The 21454-nt window shown below is 40.9% G+C and overlaps 1 non-coding gene across 1 annotated transcript; it reads left to right on the top strand.

Annotated features, from left to right (window-relative positions):
• The first annotated feature begins 6551 nt into the window (after positions 1–6551).
• Positions 6552–6658, top strand: LOC117803573. The gene has a single exon (XR_004627524.1). It is a non-coding gene; the product is annotated as a U6 spliceosomal RNA (small nuclear RNA).
• The last annotated feature ends 14796 nt before the right edge of the window (positions 6659–21454 follow it).

Raw genomic sequence — 21454 nt, forward strand, 5'->3', positions numbered from 1 at the left:
TATTTGACAGAGAGAGACAGCCAGTGAGAGAGGGAACACAAGCAGGGGAAGTGGGAGAGGAAGAAGCAGGCTCCCAGCGGAGCAGGGAGCCCAATGCAGTGCTCAATCCCAGGACCCCAGGGTTCATGCCCTGAGCTGAAGGCAGATGCTTAACGACTGAGCCACCCAGGCGCCCCCATTAGCATGTTTAAAGATGGGTGAGTATTGTATCAGGATGTGGGAGCTGGCAAGTCTGAAATCCATAGGGCAAGTCAAAAGGCTGGAAACTGGGGCAAGAGATAGTGCTGAAGTCTTAAAGCAGAATTTCATCTCTAGGAAACCTTAGTTTGTACTCTCTGCTCCTGATTAAATGAGGCTCACCCACATTATTGAGGGTAATATTCCTTTTTTTTTTTAAAGATTTATTTATTTATTTGAAAGCAAGAATGAGAGTGAGTGAGAGAGAGAGAAAGCATGAGCAGGGGGAAGGGCAGAGGGAGAAGCAGACTCCCCATTGAGCAGGGATCCTGACACGGGACTCGATCCCGACCCTGGGATCATGGCCTTAACTGACTGAGCCACCCAGGAACCCCTAAGATAATATTCTTTACTTAAAGTCAACTGACTGTAGATATTAACTACATCTACAAAATACCTTCACGGCAACATCTAGATTAGAGTTTGATTACATCATTTTAAGTCATTCTCCAGCCAAGTGGATACATAAAATTAACCATGGCAGATATGGTAAGAAGAGTACAATACATCAATATCCTGTAGTTGATTTAACAAAGGGCTCTTCAAATACTCTTTATTGGTATTTGAAATTAAATAGTACAAAGAGCTCCAAATTCATGTAATCTTTCGATATTTATTACACATTACATCAGTCAGTTCATGAGCCAGACTCAATCTCATCCTCATAATACAAGAATGGGTTTTCTCATGATGGTTTTCTAGTTAGGCTTTCAATAAATACTTAAAAATTCAATACAAAAACATTTGGAGCCCCAGAAGTCATTCATTCTCTTGAGGGTCATTTGGAGCTGGCAGGCAAGCAAATGCATAAATGAGCGTTTATGGAGAGTGACGTTTTCATCTTAATGAAGATTTTGGGATGCCTGTTTTAGGGTCTGATTGTAAATACAAGCATTCATAAAGATACATAATAATAATTTTTTTTTAGCTGAAATACATTGAAGCCCTACTACTATGTTCTAGGTAATGCTAAACAGCTTACCCAATTATCTCATTGAATCCTCACCACAATCCTCTGAGGCATTTTTGCCCTCATTTTACAGGTTAGTCCCTTGGACTACAAAGTCCTTTAGCTCATGAAACATTTCTAGTACTTTCAGTGTCTCACCTCCCACGTTCAAGTTGAAGCTTTATCCATGACGGATTCTAAAGCAGAGTTGGTTGTTAGATTGGCTGAGTTCCTTAAAAGCCTTGCTTTTTAAAAAAGGCCTCAGAGGTTTCTTTTTTGGCTATCCAAGGAGTAATAAACCTATGTCTTTTCCACTGAACCCTTTACTGTGATGTTGCCAAAACCCAAACACCTTGGGCTGGAAATCTGTATGGGGCTACACTTTGATCAAAACCGGATCTGTCTTGTGCCTCACAAGTTTTGAATTTAGGGTTCACTTCAATGTTCCTTTCAATCTGGAAATGCATAATTTCATTTTAAGGAAAAAGAAAACAATCGTTTTAATAAAAGTCTTTATGAACAAGGTTCAGAGGGCTTCTTGGACAACAAATGACTCTTACAAAACAACATTGTGGTGAGTTAAGTGTAAATGGCTCAGAAACATGCAGATTAAATTTCCCTGAAAACACACAAGGGCTTCCAAAATTAATGGGGGAAAATAGTTAGACAATGTATATTTCAGACTTCATGCTTTTTCTTCTCTTTTTCTTTCTGTTGATCTTATTCTCTTTCACAAAACACTTCCTAGGGTGACTTCATCTCTTGTGGTCAGGATGCTGTCAGGCCAAGTTGTCATTAATCCTGGTGCATTCTGGGTGGCCCACTCTGGGTATCAGCTGTGTTCCTTCTCTTACAGAGTAGCTTTTCTCTCTACTATTTGTCTTTCAATATAGGAAAGGTATAAAAATAAAAACACAATTTAAAGTCTGTGCCAAGCTTTTAGGCCTTGTGAAAGTCCACTGTCATGACACTTGAGAGACGACTGTGTGAGGTTCTTGTGTGTTGAACACTAATAAATCTTCTGTGCTTTAACTCAGAAGATACCACTACGGATATAAATGTGGTAGAGGGATCCATCAATCAAGATTTGAAGATACTTTGGAGGGACTTTTAAAAGGCCCTCTAACCCATTCCCAAGCCTCAGACATATCTCAACATAAAAACATGACAGGAATATAATTATAGCCTCATTTCTTAAATATTGCCTTAGAAAAATATTTCTATGTTTTCTCCTGTACAGATGTTCCCTTAAAAATAACCAAATTCTATTTTATGGGAATTGAAGTTTATTTTCTTTTTTCTTGTCTTTGAAGGGAACAAATTCTGGAACACTGGATTGCTACCCATGGCTCTTCTTGCCTGGCCTTGCCCAACCTTAGTCAGTGAAGCTAGTCAGACATTTCTCTCTTTCAGAAGACAACAACGGTGGAAATGTTTATTTTGTGATTCTTCCTGCCCTATATCCAAGCCATATCGTCTCCAATGTTGTTAGAATGCATTAAGTCCTTCCCATCTCAAGATATTATGTAATAAGGAAAAGCCATTTACCTTATTTAATGAATGCATAAGTAGTGGAAAACGTGGTAGCTGCTTCCTAGAGCTTAGAGTTTAGGTGGAATTACAGAATTCACATACATGGCTCGGTGAGGGAGATCAGCAGATCCTTTTTCCAAAGGCAACTATAAAGCTCAGACAAAACTCATAAAAGCTACTATTTCTGGAACTCAGCCAAAACCATGCACTAGTCTGCAAACCCTTCATGCTTGAAACACTGGTGAACTTCAAGTAAGAACCAGCTAGAGTCTGTCATTTCTTGCTTGGGGCTGTACCCATTCCGCCTTACCCAACACCCAGCTAAGTCTGCATGGAAAATTTGGAAGAGTCAGGCAGACCAAGAAAAAAATTCAACTTTATTGCCACAGTTGAAGGGATGTCATTTTATTTTGAATGATGGGCAATAACTATGCTAAGCCTTGTGGAAGCGATCAAGTAGATGGAGAGAGGGCCTGTGTCTCTCGTAGCTTGAAGTTGATGTCATGATTATATGAATGCTTAAGTAGAACACAGTGTGGTTAGGTTTCGAGGATATCTAGACACAGCACATATGACAATTATAGTGCAAATGAAGAGAAAAAGAATGTGTTTATTAAATTTTCTTTATTTTACCAGACTTAGTATTAATCTATCAGTATATTATGGGTAAATTAAAATGTATATTGTAATCTTTAAAATAGTCACTAATAAAATAGTATTAGAATAAAAATCATCAGAGAAATTTAAATGATACAATAAAAAATATTTTTAAAAGATTATTTATTTATTTATTAGAAAGAACAGAGAGAGAATGAGCAGGAGGCGGGGCAGAAGAAGATTCCCTGCTTAGCAGGAAGCCTGATGTGGGGCTTGATCCTGGGAGCCTGGGATCATGATCTGGGCTGAAGGCAGATACTTAACCAACTGAGCCACCAAGGTGCCCCACAATAAAAGTATTTTTTAACACTAAAGAAAGTATTAAAGGAGAAACAGAGAGCCAAAAAATATAGGGAACATAAAAAACAAATAGCAAAATGGTAGGTATAAATCCAATTATATCAATAATTACATTAAATGTGAAAGGTCTGAATGCCCTGGTCAAAAGGAAGAGATTATCAGAATGGATCGAAAAGCAAAATGCTACTATTTTCTGACTACAAGAATACATTTTATTTATTTATTTATTTTTAAAGATTTTATTTATTTATTTGACAGAGACAGCCAGTGAGAGAGGGAACACAAGCAGGGGGAGTGGGAGAGGAAGAAGCAGGCTTCTAGTGCAGAAGCCTGATGTGGGGCTTGATCCCTCAAAGCCGGGATCACGCCCTGAGCCAAAGGCAGGCACTTAATGACTGCGCCACCCAGGCACCCCCAAGAATACATTTTAGATTCAAAGACAGAAATAGGTTGAAAGTAAGGATGGGAATGATCTACCAGGTAAATAGTAACCATGAAAGATCTGAAGTGATTATTTTAACATCAGACAGAATTGAGTCTAAGATAAGAATTATTACTAGAGACAAAGAGAGATATTTTATAATGATAAAAATGTCAATACATCAGGAATATGTAACAATTATAAATATATGCACACCTAACAGCAAACCTTCAAAATAAATGAGGCATAACCAACTAGAAGTGAAATAATTGACTATTTAGGTAGTTGGAGATTTCAGTACCCTACTCTTAAAAATTGAAAGAATAGTTCCAGAATAAATCATCTAACATGGGAGACTTGTGCTACACTTTGAACCAACTCAACTTCTGTTTTAAGAACACTCTACCCAGAATACTCTACTCTGTGTGTTGCAAAATATGTATCTTTTCAAGCAGATGATGTGATATGACTATAGAAGATCCCAAGGAATCCACAAAAATACTAGAATTAATCTATGAGTTACATATATACAAAAAAGTGGTCCTATATATTAGCAATAAACAGTTTGAAATAAAATTAACAAAACAATTTGATACTTAATAGCATAAAAAATCCAATATGATTAAGTGGAAATTCACCCCATATTGGTGTATAAAATTAATGCAATCTCTATCAAAATACCAACAGGCATTTTTATTAAAAAAATTACAAAAATTTTTCTAAAGTTTGTAAATACAAAGGATCTAGATAGCTANGCAGGCATTTTTATAAAAAAAATTACAAAAATTTTTCTAAAGTTTGTATGTAAATACAAAGGATCTAGATAGCTAAAACAAGGTTTGAAAAGAACAAAATTGGAGGCATTACTCTACCTGNACAGGCATTTTTATTAAAAAAATTACAAAAATTTTTCTAAAGTTTGTAAATACAAAGGATCTAGATAGCTAAAACAAGGTTTGAAAAGAACAAAATTGGAGGCATTACTCTACCTGATTTCAAAACTTAACTGTAGCACCATAGTGATAAAGACAACGTGGCATTATGGAAGAATACACTTAATAGATCCANGATTTCAAAACTTACTGTAGCACCATAGTGATAAAGACAACGTGGCATTATGGAAGAATACACTTAATAGATCCATGGAACAGAACTGAGAAACCAGGAGTCACCCATTTCATTAAAGGATAATTGATTTTCAACAAAGATGCCGAGACAATCCATGGGAAGAGAATTGTCCTTTCAACAATAGTGCTGGGACAATTGGATTCCCGTGACAAAACCTGGATTTAGAGGCTTGCCTCACACCATGCATAAAAGTTGACTCCAAGAGGATTACAGACCAAAGTGTAAGCGCTAAAATTACACAGTTTCTTCAAGAAAATATTGGAGAACATCCTTGTGGCCATGAATAGGTAAAGAATTCTTAATATGACCCCAAAAGCACGATCTATAAAAAAACGGATAAATCGAGCTTTATCACAGCTTAAAATGTTTGTGTTACAAAAGACACTTTTAAGCTAATGGAAGAACAAGCCACACACAGGAGGAAAATATTTGCCAGTCATAGTTTTTGTGAAGTATCAGAATCTAAAGTATGTAAAGAACTCTTGTAACTCAATAGCAAGAAGATAAACAGTGTGATATAAAAATGGGTAAAAGATTCAAATGGATATTTTACCAATGAAGATATTAAAACTGTTAATAATTATTGTGAATTAAGTGTTCAACACCAGTAGTTGTAACAGAAATGCAAATTAGAGCCATAATGATATACTTCTGCATACCTACTAGAATGGCTATAAACTAAAAAACAGGCAATACTGACAATTGGTCCTGCATGGTTGATGGGAATATAAAATGATACAGTCACTTAGAAAACAATCTAGTAGTTTCTAAAAAAGTTAAACATAACCTTATATAACTCAGCAACTTCACTGCTAGGAATCTACCCAAGGAGGGCAGAAAATCATTTTCTTACAAAGGTGAGTTTGTGAATGTTCATAGCAAAAAATAGAAACAATTCAGATAGCCATCAAGTGATAAATGGATTAAAAATGATATATGCGTAGAAGGGAGTACTATTTGGCAATAGAAAGGAAATAAAAACTGTACTGATTCATGCTACAATGCGGATAAACCTCAAAAACATTATACTGACATAAAGAGGCCACATGCAAATAGCTACATTTTGTATGATTCCATATCCAGGAAATCTCCAGAAAAGGCAAATTTATAGAGATCAGAAGCAGATCATTGGTTGCCTGGGGCTAAGGGTGTTGTGAGAATAAACTACAAATGGGCATGAGTATGCTTTTTGGAGTTCTGGGAAGATTCTAAAACTGGATTATGGTATTGGTTGTACAACTTAGTAAGTGTGGTTAAAAAAATCATTGCATTGGACACTTATGAGTGAATTTGTATATAAAGCTGTTAAATTTTACAAAAAGTCTTGGGCTCACTTCAGCAGCACATGTACTAAAATTGGAAAGCTACAGAGAAGGTTGGCATGTTCCGAGCACAAGGATGACATGCAAATTTGTAAAGCGTTTCATGCTTTCTGAGGCACAGCTTATTAACCCTAGTGCTACCCAAAAACCCCACAAAGTCTTACTGTGTGTATACCATTTACCAGACACAGTACTAGGCACTGGCAATCAAGGGAAACTGAGTCAGATGAAACACCTCCCTCTATGGGGTTTATTGTTTGCAAGAGTCTGTAAGGATTTGGAGCACGTTAGAATTGCCAGCTCCTGAAGTTTCAGAAAAAAACTCGAACTATGTTAAAAATACTATATTCTCCTCAAGGAATATTCCATGAAACTTACATGGAACTTACATTCCATAGAACTTACATTCTATTGTAGGGGATTTGGGGAAGATGAAAATAAGGACATAAACACATAAATAGATAACATTTCGGGAGGTGATAAATGCTGCAAATCGAATAAGTCAAAGAAAAGAAGTATAAATGCTGAAGGAAGAAGGAGAGGTATTATTTTAGGTAGGACGGTAGTGGAAGGCCTCCTTGATAAGGTAACCATTGGCAGGAGCCCCGGGAGAATGGGAGAGGGAGAGCCATGCCAATGTCTGGGAAAAGAGCTTTCCAGGCGGAGGGAGCTGAGTCAGGGATGTGTGGCCTCTTTGAGGACTGGCAAGGAGGCCAGTGTGGTTGGACCAGACTGAGTGAGTGGAGAACATAAAAGATGAAGTTAGAGGGAGCTGGGTCAGATCCATTAGGGCCTGAAACACATTGTATGACTTTAAATTTTACTTGAGCGAGCTTCAGGGCCTGCTCTGTTTTGAGCAGAGAAGTGAAATGATCTAACGTGTTCTAATGGTTCCTCTGGCTGCCGTGGAGAACAGGCTGTGGACTGCAAGGTTGGAAGCAAGGAGCTCAGTTTGGAGGCTATTCAGAGTCCCCCCGGGCGGGGAGAGACACCAAAGGCTCAAATCAGGGTGACAGCAGTGTACATGAGAAGAAACAAGTGGGTCCTGGGATAGAGTGACCACAGAGGTCACAGTGTTTGCTGTTGGATTAGATGGCAGGTGTGGGAGAAAGAGGAGAGTCAAGGATGATCCCAAGGTTTCTGCTGGGAGAAACTGGACTAGTTATGAAACACATGTCCTTAGGATGGGTGACAACTTAGACAAGTATTGCAGGTAGGACCGCATAGTATTAATCGCTAAGGTCCTGATGGATTAGGACAGCAGAATGGGATAACTGAGCTCTCCTCCTACAGTATTTAAATCAGATCACATACAGCGGTTACTTTGTGAGTGTTCGTTTTGGCTCCCGACACTGTAGTTACAAAGGGTCTCCACTGCTATTACTCAGGGAATAGTAAAGCCGACCTTCTGATTCCTGACATCTTAAAGATGGCGGCTGTCCTCTGCGTTCTGTGGCCTCTTCTCGGACCTTGTCCACCAGATGGCAGCACAGAGGTTCAGAGGCCTAAAGCCTCCTTCCCTAATGAATATAAATGGAAAGCATTAGGCCCCTTTTTCAGGCAAGTCAGACTTTTCGTCTCCCTCCTATCTTCCCTCCCCCACTGAGGGCAACCCCTTCCAATAATCAGCCTTCTAGACTATAATAGAAGCTTTTAACGTTATAATCTCTTGTCACATTACTCAGCAGCCTCATCCAGGCCCAGGAAACCATTTCCTGGAGGCCTCTTTTTTATTTGTGTTCATTAGCTCCGCTAATACATTCTCTTGGAAACCACAGTTTAATAAATTTCATAGCGCATGACCAGCAGACTTAATGAATATTAGTCACTCGAAGCAATTTTTGTTTTTTCAGCTTCTCTTACCTCTCCTCCCTTCCCTTACCCCAGGCTTCATTCTGTGGAATGATAATAATACGCAGAGAACTGGCTGGCCACAACAGACTAAAAACAAGAAGTAAAAGGATCTTTCTGAGCTCACACCTGTTTTAAGATTTGTTATCCTTAAAACGAAAAGCTGTAGGGATTCACTCGGCTCCTTCCTTGTAGCTCCCCGTGGACCTTGCTATTAAACCGCAGGGAGGAGCCCAGCCTTCAGAGCACTTAAAAGTACTTATGTCAAATCCATCCCATTCTTCCGGCCTCCGTTCCTGAATCCAGCCACCATTCCCAGGGGCTGGAGCACATTACAAGGCATTCACTTCATATGAATGGGCACAAACAGACTTTTTCACCATTTAGATATGTCTACATTTGCAGGCACATCCTGTAGACTGCCTGAAACAGCCTTAATTTCAATTTACTGTCTCCCCAAGGATCTTGCCATTCTCCCGAAAGTGGAAAACTCACTGGTTGTTTCTCCTCGCCGACCTCTCACCCCAGCCTCTGTCTGCCCTCCTCTTCTTTCAAGGAAAAAGCTGTATGGGGAGGAATCTTTTGCTCAAGATGAATAGAATGAATGCTTGATGCATATAACAGTGCATATGATCTTCTATTTTTAAAAAAAAGGAATGAGAGCCAGATTATCACATTTGGAAAGTGTTCAAAGTCAGTGCACAAAACCCAGTAAATGCGGACATGGGTCCCCCTGGTACACGGCTATACGAGGGAGCATGAAATTATAGTCTTGAACTTTCACGTTGTCATTTCTGTTCTGCTGGGGCTAACTACCTTTAACTTTTACTACGGCGATTTTGAAATGAATGCAAAACTAGAGCTCATAGTCTAATGAACCTCCATGGATCCATCCTTAACTGTCACGATAATCAATATCTGACCGATCCTATTTTATCTAATCCTTCTCACACATGTGCGCATCTTCTTTACTTGGAGATTTAAAAACAACTACAGATGTTAAGTCATTTTCCCTGTAGACAGTCCTGTATGCGCTGCTGATTGATAAGGGCTTCCTCCTTTTACCGTAATCACTATGTCAATATCACACCTAACAAAATTAATGAGAATTCCTTAAAATCATCTAAGACCCAGTCCATATTTATTTTTCCCAGATTCCCTCGGTCTGTCTTTTTGTTGCTCAGAATCCAAGCAAGGGTGCAGTCTTTGCACTAGTTGTTTTATCCTTAAATCTCTTTTGTTCAACAACTCGTTTTCTTCCTCTCCTTCTTCTCTTTCTTCTTCTTTTTAAATCTCATGGCATAGACTTGTCGGTGAGATTCAGATTTTGGTTCTGAAGAGAAGTCCCACACCAGAGATTTGACTGATTACTTCCTTGTGGTGTCATTTCACTTGCTCTTACACTGTTAGGACTATTTCTGGCAGAGAAAATTTTGGCTGAGTTCTTCAGTCTTAAAGTGAACAAGACACACACTCAGGTAGCTAAATGGATCAGACTATTAGGGACCATCATCAGTTTGCTTTGCCATCTGGAGCTGGACTTACTCTTAATTCATTCAGTATATATTAATGTCATCTCATACTGTACCAGGCACTGTGCTGGGCTTTGGGAATGCAGAACAAATATGAGGGGTGGGGATGTGGGATGACTGAGAAAAACATGGACCTTTTCCTGGTGAAACTTAACGGTCGTGGGTCTTAAAGCACCAATTAAAAAGACACCTGTTTTGGGTTCTCATAGCACCTGTATCAAGCCCATCAAAATATAAAGCCATCTCAAGTTTACTGAGGAACACTGAGGATGAAGTGACAGGAACTATCGACAAGAACTCTACCAGAAATCAGTAACGGAGAAGCCAGACATCGATCCTTCTGGGCCTTTGGATTCCAATTCTTTGATAAGTTCATTTTGGATGCAAAATCCCATCACAGGTGGCTTAGTACTGCTAAAAAGATTTAGGCAACTTCTGAACCAAGTTAATATAAGATTATTGGCTTATGTTAGCCTCCATTACAAAAGAAGTTCCTTAAGAGTCCCTTGATGGTGACACTTACCTCCAAGAAACCATCAATGAGTTGAAATAATAATTACATTGAAAAGTGGTCTGCACAGGTGAAAAACAACTGAAGTGAGAGTTGCACAAAATGAAACTTTCTGTCTCTTCCCTATCAGTGTGTAATAAACTGATGGTTCAAATCTATTTGGTTTTCTTTGTGTTCTACTTTATTTAAAAAAAAGATGCTGGTTGTAGCCCAGGAAATGAATATTATAACCCATCAATGAGTCAGGGCCCACTGATTGAAAGCCTATCTTTGCGCCTTTGAATTCACATTGGAGGAAAGAATTGAGATGGAGGTTTTCAGAGGCTGTAAAGAGCATCCTCCTATTTATGTTCTTCTGGGTAGAACAGTTGGAAAGCAAGATGGAGGGAGACACTTGGGACAAAATAAGAAGCTTGAGAATTTCAAATGTCTTATTTATAAGGAAGAGGACTAAAACTTGTTAAGTGGTTTCCACATGCTGGATGTTATTTCATTTTATCTTATGTAATTCTCATAAAAATATGATAGACTAGCTTTCACCATTTACAAGTCACATGAGAAAACTTGTCTCTTTGTGATGTGGTTGAGCTGACAGAGTCAGTAAAGGCACAGAGTACTGACCAATTGTTAGGGGCCATATCTCCTGGTGACTGGGGACAAACAGAGGTTGGAGCCAGTATTCGCTTTGAATCTTTGTTCTATTGCTTTTTGACCTTGTCAACTAGTAAATGAGGAATGAACAATATAACGTGTGCAAATGCTTAGCGTCTAGTGGGCAAAGATTATATATGTATTTAAAACATATACATATATGATACATATTAAAATATACATATGTAAGATATATATTATATTTATATATAAATTGGAAAATTTTGTTCCTCAAATTATCCACTGGAGCAAGACAATATATTGAAGATACTGACATTGGCTACATTTCTAAACTTGCAGACTCTTAGCATCACCCATTGTCATGATTCCTAAGTCAGTAAACACTGAGTGTGGTCAGAGCCCTGTATGGACCCAGCACTATAGCAAAACTAGACAAGCAAACAGACAAATTCAACAACAGGTGTCAATCTCTGGCAGAGACATTTGGTAGGGTGAACCATAATTCTGAGCATTTGCTGACTGTCTCATGAGGACTAGGTTATTTTTAAAAAACCCAGAAATTTGGTGTTGCTATTGGCATTGTTCTGACAGTATTTCCGTCCTCACACGTGTCATATCAAAAGGCAGTAAGGTGTGGTATTTGAGAGCACGACCCTCTGAGCAAGGCTGTCTGCCCAAATCCTGGTTGTGCACTTACTGGCTATGTGGTCTTGGACAAATTAAGTGCTTTTCTCCTCCAACCTCATTTGTAAAACGAGGTTGATGCTGCTGATCACGGTGACGATGATGAAGGTGCCCACCATACGGGTTGTTGGGGGGATTAAATGCTTTATTAATCCTGAAGCACTTGGAACAGTAGCTGGAATGTAAGAAATATTGGGAAATCCATTATGATGTTAAGAGTTAGAAAGGGGGCGCCTGGGTGGCTCAGTCATTAAGCATCTGCCAACTTCTTTGGTAGCTTTCTGGAGTGGGTCAAATCAGAACTGGATCCCCACTCATTCAGTGGGATTTTGTTAGTCCTATACGACAGAAAGAATGCAGTGTGAGCACGTCACAGCTCAAAGAGGAACGGAAGATCTGATCTTTCTTCAAAAAACTTACAACCTAATTGAGAAAAAAAGTATAATCTGCCACCACCTGGCTTTGAGACCTTACTCAGAACACTGTCTCTTCCTAAAAATGAAGGGCTCAACTATTCTGCACCCAATGATGGATGAGTTGGGACTCACCAGGTCTTACCACCACAAATCACAAAGGCAAGGTTCTCTTTCTGAAAAATTATAAAGAAAATTATGAACTCATAGAAACATTTTAAACAAAATAGATCCTGAAAATGAGGACCATTATGTTATTTAGTGATCTTCCAGATGAAAAGTGTGAAGGAGTGTATGGTTAAACATTTTTATTTAGGGTCCATTTTTTTCCTTCTCTTCCTTCCTTCCTTCCTTCCTTCCTTCCTTCCTTCCTTCCTCTGCCTCTACTTTTTCCTCTACTTCCTCCTTCTCCTTTTTATTTTCTTCCCTCTCCTTGTTAGACATTTATTAAGACTTCAAAGAAGGAATGGGCCTACCAAGTTGAGCAAGACAATTTCCATCCCTCCTTTAGAAAATTATGATTGCAGAAGCTTTAGTCATATTCTTTCTTCCTCTCCCATAAGGTAATTAACTTCTAAATCTGTGGACGGTCTTTCCCTTAATGTCTAAAAGGACCTTTGACAGGGAGTGCAATATTCAAAGGGACCAATTCTGAACCCATTAGTGCAGTCTTCACTCAGATGAATCTATCTCAAAATTATTGCTAATTGAAAATGAAAAGGCATGTTTATTTGTGAAGCTAATAAGCTCCCAAAGGGAACCAGAGGCCCAGATGTCTTCATCTTTTTTTAATTGACCATTTGTCTTCCTCTAAAGATGCGTATCTTCTATGATAGCAAATAGAGTCATTTATCTCGAACTGGTTACTCCATATTTAGCTACATAGCAAGTCACTGACTTACTGAAATGTTGGGAACCTCTACAATGCATCATATGTCTCATTAGCAGGGTAAAAATCTGTTCCTGGGCCGAAGTATTAACTGCTGCCAAAATGAACAACTGTCTGTCACACAGGAACGCACTGCAGGAATCAGCTACCTCGCATCTTATTATGAAAGATTTCCTCCAGTATACGGTGCAAGAGATATGCGAATTTATTTTCCTGTGTGGTTTCTCAGCCTGAGCTGGATGCAGCCTTAGAAATAGGTGATGTTGAAAGGGTTCTTGGATAAGCCTCTTGTTTGAGACTGAAAAGGCATCTTCCAATAATGACAGTACTCAAAGTCCAGGATAGGTTCCTGAAATCACCTGTGAAAACCTACTGAAAGCAAAGCTGAAATTTTATCATTTATAGCCACTCATCTATGTAAGCAATCCTCGATCTCAGCACTGAGTCCCTGAGGCCCCTAAGGTTTCAGTTACTGCTGAGATCGTGAAAAGAAGGTGGGCGATGTGTAGAGGGCCGCACAGAACTGGGGGCAAAGATGGAGAGAACAGAGTTGCATGGCTTCTGTTATGTTTGCTGGGATCTTCGGTAAATTCTACAGACCTTGTACTTTGCATTACAATACAGCCCCTAAAAGAACCTCAAAAAACCAATACAGTCCCTTTATCTGCGGTTCTGCTTTCCCTGGTTTCAGTTACCTGTGGTCAGCCACAGCCCAAGCAGTTGATCCTTCCTGTGATAACAGAAGGTCAATAGCAGCCTAACGCTATGTCACAATGCCTACAACATTCACGTTGCTTCCTCTCATCTCATAGGCATTTTATCATCTTACATCACCCCAACAAGAAGGGTGAATAAATACAACAATGTTTTGAGAAAAAGGCCACATATATATAACTTTACTACAGTGTACTGCTGTAATTGTTGCATTTCCCTCTTAGTTATTGTTGTTAATCTTTTACTGTGCTTCATGTATACATTAAACCTTATCGTAGCTATGTCTACATAGGAGAAAAACATGCTGTATTATAGGGTTTAGTACTATCCATGGTTTCAGGCATCTGCCAGGGTCTTGGAAAATCTCTCCTGCATATAGAGGGGGACTACTGTATACAGCTCTCTAACTAATTACCTCCATGAAGATCTTATGTGTTTGCAATTGAAGAACTTTGTCCTTACAAAAAATTAAGAATTTATGGCCACATCTAGAGCCTCCAAAAAACGGGTATATAGATCTCTTCACTGCGGGGAAATGCACAACACAACTTGTCTGGCTTCATATACAGATTAGTTTTTAAGCTCTGTTGCTTCAATATTGCATTTGGTGAACAACTGGACTGTGTAGTTTGTTGGCATTTGTTTGATCATAATCAAATCCCAGGTCTTCATGAAGATTCCAGAGGCTCAGAATTATGGCTTTAAAGAACTGAATCATGAAGACTACCCTGGAACATAATTCCCTCATCCTGCAATGACTCAGGGGAGGACAGTCTCAACTCTGTTTATGCCTGCTGGGGGTGGTGATGCAGTGTGGACATTAGCGTTCCAACACAAATGCACAAGTGCCTCCTCTCCTGGGCCATGGTGGTGTTTTTCCAAAGCCGGTACTGTCAACAAGGGGTGTTCTTGGAGCAGACTGAAAATTGATCAAGTGAGTACAAAGTGACCCTGGGTGTATATCTAAACCTCTTCAATACTGCCCTAGAACTGAGGACATAAATATTTTAAGATATTTAATTAAAAATAGTGTGTAATGTTTTATATTCTGAGAGTCACTGGTGTTTCAAAGATAAGGTCTCTGGGGCGCCTGGGTGGCACAGCGGTTAAGCGTCTGCCTTCAGCTCAGGGCGTGATCCCGACGTTGTGGGATCGAGCCCCACATCGGGCTTCTCCGCTATGAGCCTGCTTCTTCCTCTCCCACTCCCCCTGCTTGTGTTCCCTCTCTCGCTGGCTGTCTCTATCTCTGTCAAATAAATAAATAAAATCTTTAAAAAAAAAAAAACAACAAAGATAAGGTCTCTGCTCTGAGCAATTTATAATCTAGCTGTGAAGATACGTGGACTCATAATTACCACACAATGGGATATATGCTATAACAGAAATATGTACCCAGAGGAGGGAGAAATTAACTTAACTTTGAGGAAGGCTGGGGAGATGTTGTAGAGGATGTGGCATCTGATTTGTACCTTAAAAAGATGTAGGATTGCTGTAGATGGTAAGGGAAGTGGGGGGCATATTGGCTACAGAAAATCCTATGAGCAAATATCTGAAGGTAAGAAAGTAGCTAGCCTGCTTGGGGAAGAGCAAGGGTCCCTGGTGTGGCATAAAGTTAGTGATGGCCAATGAGGCTGGAAAGGTAAACACAGGCTAAAATATAGAAATGCTTCCCTACATGTTGTGCTAGGAATTTTGGACTTTAGCCCAGAAAAAATGGAAAGTCACGAAGGTGAGTTACTGACTAAAAATCCTGCTAGAAAATTTGATAATAGAATGTAATATTAGGGAAAATACGAGCAACTGTAGGACTGGAACTCTCTGGACTTGGAGCTCCATGGGGGGATGGCTGCATCTCCTCTTTAGGTCTTTCTAGGGAGCAAAATGGCTTTGTTCTTGGAGCTGAATGGCTGTCCCCAGTGTGACACCAATGGCTGTCAAGGCATTCTCACCAGTGGAACAAAGATTCATCTCTTTCAGATTTATACTTGGGATGTGCTGGTGTTCCCTGTGAAATGGTTCAGGTTTACTGCATCTGCCTCTAAGCAAACTTCTCTGACTGCCCAGTAAAGTTTCTCATGCCTGATAATGCCAGTCTTCTGTACTCTGCTCTCCTCTCCCATTCTCTCTCACACACATATCGGGCAGCTCTGATGAACCAGAGGGCACACAGGCTTTCTAGAAGTTTATTGAGTGGTTTTTCATTGTGCAAACTCCTGTTGAACATCTTCTATGTATCAGGCCGTGGACAAGGCCCTCCATGTAATGCTAAACAAGGGTGATTCACTCTGCAGTTGGAAGAGCATGATTTATTCATGGCAACCTCATTTCACTCTACCATTGCTTCTGTATCACACATATGCCTTGATTAAGGCTATTCATGATCTGACTTTGTATTGATGATATCTTATTCTGAGCCTTCACCAATGTGTCTCTTCTCCTCCAGTCAAGACTTATATCCAATCTCCTTCCTCTAACTCAACCTGCTGGTCCTTCCTCATGCTTTCTCCCTGACCCAAAGCCCCTTCTCTTTGCTAATCCAAATCCCAGTCACCATTCAAGTGAGCCGCCTCATGACATCTCTCTGATGGCTAGCATTCTTGTTGATTTCCTTGAGATATAGTTGAAAGAAGTTAAAAATCTGAGCCGTACATTTAGGAGAGGGGTTAGCTCTAGGGAGAGGAAGAAGAAATGTGATTGGGAAGGGATGTTCACAGACCTTCATCTATTGGTAATAGCTCCATCTCGGGCTGGGTGATGGGCATATACACGGTTTTTTGTTTTTTTAAACACAATCCTTTATATCTTTTTGTGTGACTGAATTATTTGACTAAAGAAAAATAGTATGTCACTTATTAAGTGTGTACCTCATACAAGTTATTTAACATCTTTAAGCACCAGTGCCTCATTTGTAGAATGGAAATGAAAATAGTACCCCCTTTATAGCGTTGTGAGAATTGATAGTTAAGCTGATGCCTGGCAAGTGTTTACGAAGTGCTTGACACATAGTAAGCGCTCAATAGATATCAGTGATTATCTTTACCTCTCTCTTCCTCCTGAACTCCCGAGAGTACTTTTGCTGTAAACTATATAATCCAACATTTAATTGGGCCCTGCCTGGTTCTGAAATTTTTGCTATTTTTTCTACTGCACTCCTCTTTCCTCCTCATGATGCTGTAAACAAGTTGAGGGCAGGCCCTCTACGTGATCTTTCATATGTTCTGTAGCACCTCAAGTGTATTCGAATAGATTGGTAAGTGCTTATAGATTGATTGGAATAATCTTTTCAAGAATGAACTATATATGACCCCCATGAGTTTTTCACTCATGTGTGTCTGAATATCTAAAAAAATGTCCTGGACATGTCTGTTACTTTCCTCCCATAGTATGACCTATTGAGAAGGTGACCTTGGGCTCAAAGTTGAAATATACAAATCAGCAGAGGACATGCTCATTCACAGGCTTTCCAAAGTCCATGTACAACTTCCTTTTTCCATTTACTACTAGAACATCACCTAATAACTCAATAAGCATGCCCACCTCCTCCTTCTCCAAAGAATATTTTTGAAGGTTATAATCTTCTGTTTCACACTTTAAGGAAACTCTGAGCTAACCAGCTGCTCCACAGCCAAATTCTAATGGTGATAATCATCTCACTCTTGGTGAGACTATTTCAGAGATTGTGTAAAGCCACAGTATGGGTTCCAGAGTCCAGAGCAGAGCTAAAATGCCATCAGGTGCTGGCTACAGGGCATCCATTTCTCCACCAGTGGTCCATCTCCCTAGTTGTTGCTTGCCTGTGGGGTGAAGTCAATCCAACCTAAACAAAGGGGGCCCAGCACACTAGCCTGAACCCCTACTGTGTGTTTGCCAACCCCCGAGACCACATTTCCATTTATCACAAGGGTTCCAAAGGTTCTAGGAGGCCAAGTGTTTCTACAGGTGTCCTTGGTTGGCAGGTAAGAAAACCAAGAAGAGATGGTCTCTGTCTCCAGGCTGTTTAGATAGAGTTTGGTGCTGCCTAGTCCTTGGTTAGTCCATCTAATTTCAAGGAATCTGTTTAGTTGAACTGCCTTTGCTGGGGTGGGTGACTGGGCAGCAGAGGGGAGAGGGACAAAAAGGGAAGGCGAGTGATCAGGATAATGAAGGTAAGTAATTGCAAGAAGAAAGCCCATTCGGTGTAGTAAGTCAGTCTCCAAATCCATCTCTAAATAGATCATAAACTGTGCTAAAAGGAAATGAGGCTTCGTTCTTATATTCTTCAATCTTCTATAGTAAATCTATTGCCTACCAGGTGGAAGAAGCATTTAAGATAGAAAGTGTAAATACAGGGCATCTGGGTGGCACAGTTCGTTGAGCGACTTTTAATTTCAGCTCAGGTTGTGATCTGAGAGGGTCCTGAGATCGAGCCCCGTGTTGGGCTATGTGCTCAGTAGGGAGTCTGCTTCAGATTCTCTCTCCCTCTCCCTCCCCCACTGCCCCCTCCTGCTTGTGCGTGCTCTCTCTCTAAAATAATAGGATTGTTTGCNGTCTTTTTTTTTTTTTTTTTTAAGATTTTCATTTATTTATTTGACACAGAGAGAGAGAGACAGCCAGCGAGAGAGGGAACAGGCAGGGAGAGTGGGAGAGGAAGAAGCAGGCTCCCAGCAGAGGAGCCCGATGTGGGGCTGGATCCCAGGACTCTAGGATCACTCCCTAAGCAAAAGGCAGATGCTTAATGACTCAGCCACCCAGGCGCCCCCATATTCTCAGACTTCTGCATGCATACCTCAGTCCCCATTTTCTAAATTGCATCCAAACAACATTGAAAACACACAGACAGACAGACAGACAGACACACACACACACACACCATCACCACCACCACCACCAACAACAATAACCACCACCACGAAGGCCTTCCTGGCCTGGGAATTCCATGCAGTCAGGCCTGACTTCTGTCAATTACCCCAGATGCTAAAACTAATTGGCTTGATGCTCAGATGAAAGAATCTAGGTTTAGAAAGGCAGGAAAAGACCCCTCCTGTGACCAAAGCCATTAAACCTCAATTAGGACATAGACAGGGAAGGTGTAGATGAGTCTGGGGTAATTGCCAGTCTTTGTCTGACAGCTCAGTTCCTGCAGCCTGGGCCAGAGCAGGTGATCTGGAAATCTGATCCTCAGACAGCTGCAGATGGTGCCGGCTGATTGCATCCTGCCCACAAGGCCCCCTCCCCCTTCTGGCTGCTTTCTGCAGTGTGTGGCCCCTCACAACTTCTTACGGCCTGGGGAGCTGGCCCCATCTGTTTTAGAGATGGCCAAGCATGCAGAGAGCCACCTAGGGGCAAACATTGATAGACTCCAGCCCAGGAGACAACCACCGGATGGGAGTGATGATGCCCCCGTTTGTGCGTAGGACCATCTCTAGAAAACCCCTTCTGTATGCTTCAAGTGCGTTAGTAACTACCCAAAGGTTCTTCTCTCTCTCTAGGTACTTGCGGAGACTTGACGACTCGTTGGCCCAGGCTGTTTCGTAAAGGCTTCCTGAGGCCGGAATCATTCCTGCCTCCCACACTGAAAGTGCATGAAGGGTAGGGATGGAGCCATTCATGGGGCTATGCGTTGAATTGTGTACCCACCAAATTCATATGTTGAAGTCCAAACCCCTCACACCTCAAAGTAATGGTTATGGAGCCAAACTCTGAAGAGGTGAAGTTTGAATGAGGCCCTCAAGGTTAAGGTGGGGTCCTTATCCAAAATGACTGGTGTCCTGATGAGAAGGGGAAATGAGGACACAGACGGAGAGATGCTACAGGTGCCCGTGAACAGAGGATTGACAATGTGAAGAGGCATCCGGAGGGCAGCAATCTGCAAGTCAACCAGGGAGGTCTCAGGAGAAACCAATGGCACAGGCACCTTGACCTTGGACTTTCAGCTTCCTAAACTGTGAGAAAATAAATGTCTGTTGTTTCAGCCACCCAGTCTGTGGTATTTTGTTATGGCCTCCAAGCAGACTAATACACATGGGTTCATTAATTCACCCCACAACTATTCGTTGAACATTTACTAGATGCCAGATATTGCTTAGATGGTGGCAAATACAAAGTCAAAAAGAACCTGGGTCCCTGCTGTCGTAGGGTTTACATTTCCGTGGGAGGGGGAGGTCGCTAAAGAGGTAAAGGAGTAAGGGGGCAGCTTTGGATAGGGTGTTCAGAAGAAGGCTTTTCGGGGGGTGATATTGGAGCTGAGACCTGAAAATAAGATACTAGCTGCATAAAGACCTGAGGAGGACAGTGGGCAGGAATGAACTGATGTCTTTGAGGAACAGAATGAAAGCCAGGAGGAGTGAGAGAATATGGCTGGAGATGGATTTACGTCAGCTGGAACGAGGGACTAGAGTGGCAGGTGCACAGCTCTGCCCTCCTCAAAGCTGGCAACGGCGGTGCAAGGTCACGAATTGAAGGAGGCATATAGAAAAGTGAAAGACGCAGAGCAGAATCCTGACAAAGGAATCTGAGCTCCACCTTCGCAGTTGGCCAGGATAACTGGTTCTCAACCTGCCCAGAATGAATGGCTCTTTTTTAGAGCAAGTATTTTATAAGTCATTATCCCTTTTCATTATCCCTGTCCTTTTCATTATCAATCATCATAAATGACTTAACACAAAATTTTTAAAAGAATCAGTATAATGCTCTAACTATAATAAAAGGGAAACATTTATTTTATCTTTTTTTAAAATTTTATTTTTAAGTAGTCTCTACACCCAGCTTGGGGCTGGAACCTACAACCGCGAGATCAAGAGTCACATGCTCTACCGACTGAGCCAGCCAGACGCCCCAGGGGAAACGTTTATAATAGAATAATGTCAATGCATAAATATGCAGGCACGAGTATGTTGGAAGAGACCAGAGTCAGTGGCCTGCAGGTAGAATCACTGAGAATGACTATCCCTGCAGGCTGAACCCTAGCTGGGTGGATTAAAACTTACTTTTAATCGTCAATAATTTAGAAAATGTTCCTCCAGCGTTACAACCTGTTATGGTAATGTCATGTCAATTTTAAGATTACGGTCCAACTTGGGGAAATTTCCTTCAAGCTTCTTTCATTCGTGAACGTGAAGATTCCCTGGCGTTTTGGGTTTTCTTGCACAATGACTAATCTTCAGTGTTCCTCAAACTGTCCACACTCATTAGCCACTCCCCACAGCCTTTTGGTGCTGGGCTCCCCAGGACCCATGAACCCCCAGGAGGACTCTTGGCCCTGAATCTATCTCACAGAGTCAGGAGATGAGGAGCAGTGGAAACTTTCTGAAAGCCAGTCCGACCTTGGAATTAACTATAAAACGGTAACTTAGCTGTATGTGGAAGTGTCTGCAAATCACATAAACGTACTCTACTAAACCCAACCCATCACTCGACTTCCCTTGAGCTGGCTCACAAAAATGCTGGTGACCCCACAAGAGAAGTGTGGCAGACCTGAAGCTAGAGTGGAAAAAGAGAGTGGCTTGAGCCAACTCAATCCTTCGCTTTTGTAAAATTGAAAAAACCGTGTGAACACGTCAGCGCTCTGCTTGGCCCTCCCAGCCGCACATGTCAGAGGCTCCCAGCTTAAATTTCTTTGCTTCTTCATTAATGCACTTCTGCTCCTACTCAACTTCCTTGTACTTCTGACCCCAAACCCAGAAAAATCCCAACTCTGAATTCAAACTTCTATTTCCTCCATTA

Source organism: Ailuropoda melanoleuca, chromosome 8 (assembly GCF_002007445.2).
Source record: "Ailuropoda melanoleuca isolate Jingjing chromosome 8, ASM200744v2, whole genome shotgun sequence".
Lineage (NCBI taxonomy): Eukaryota > Metazoa > Chordata > Mammalia > Carnivora > Ursidae > Ailuropoda > Ailuropoda melanoleuca.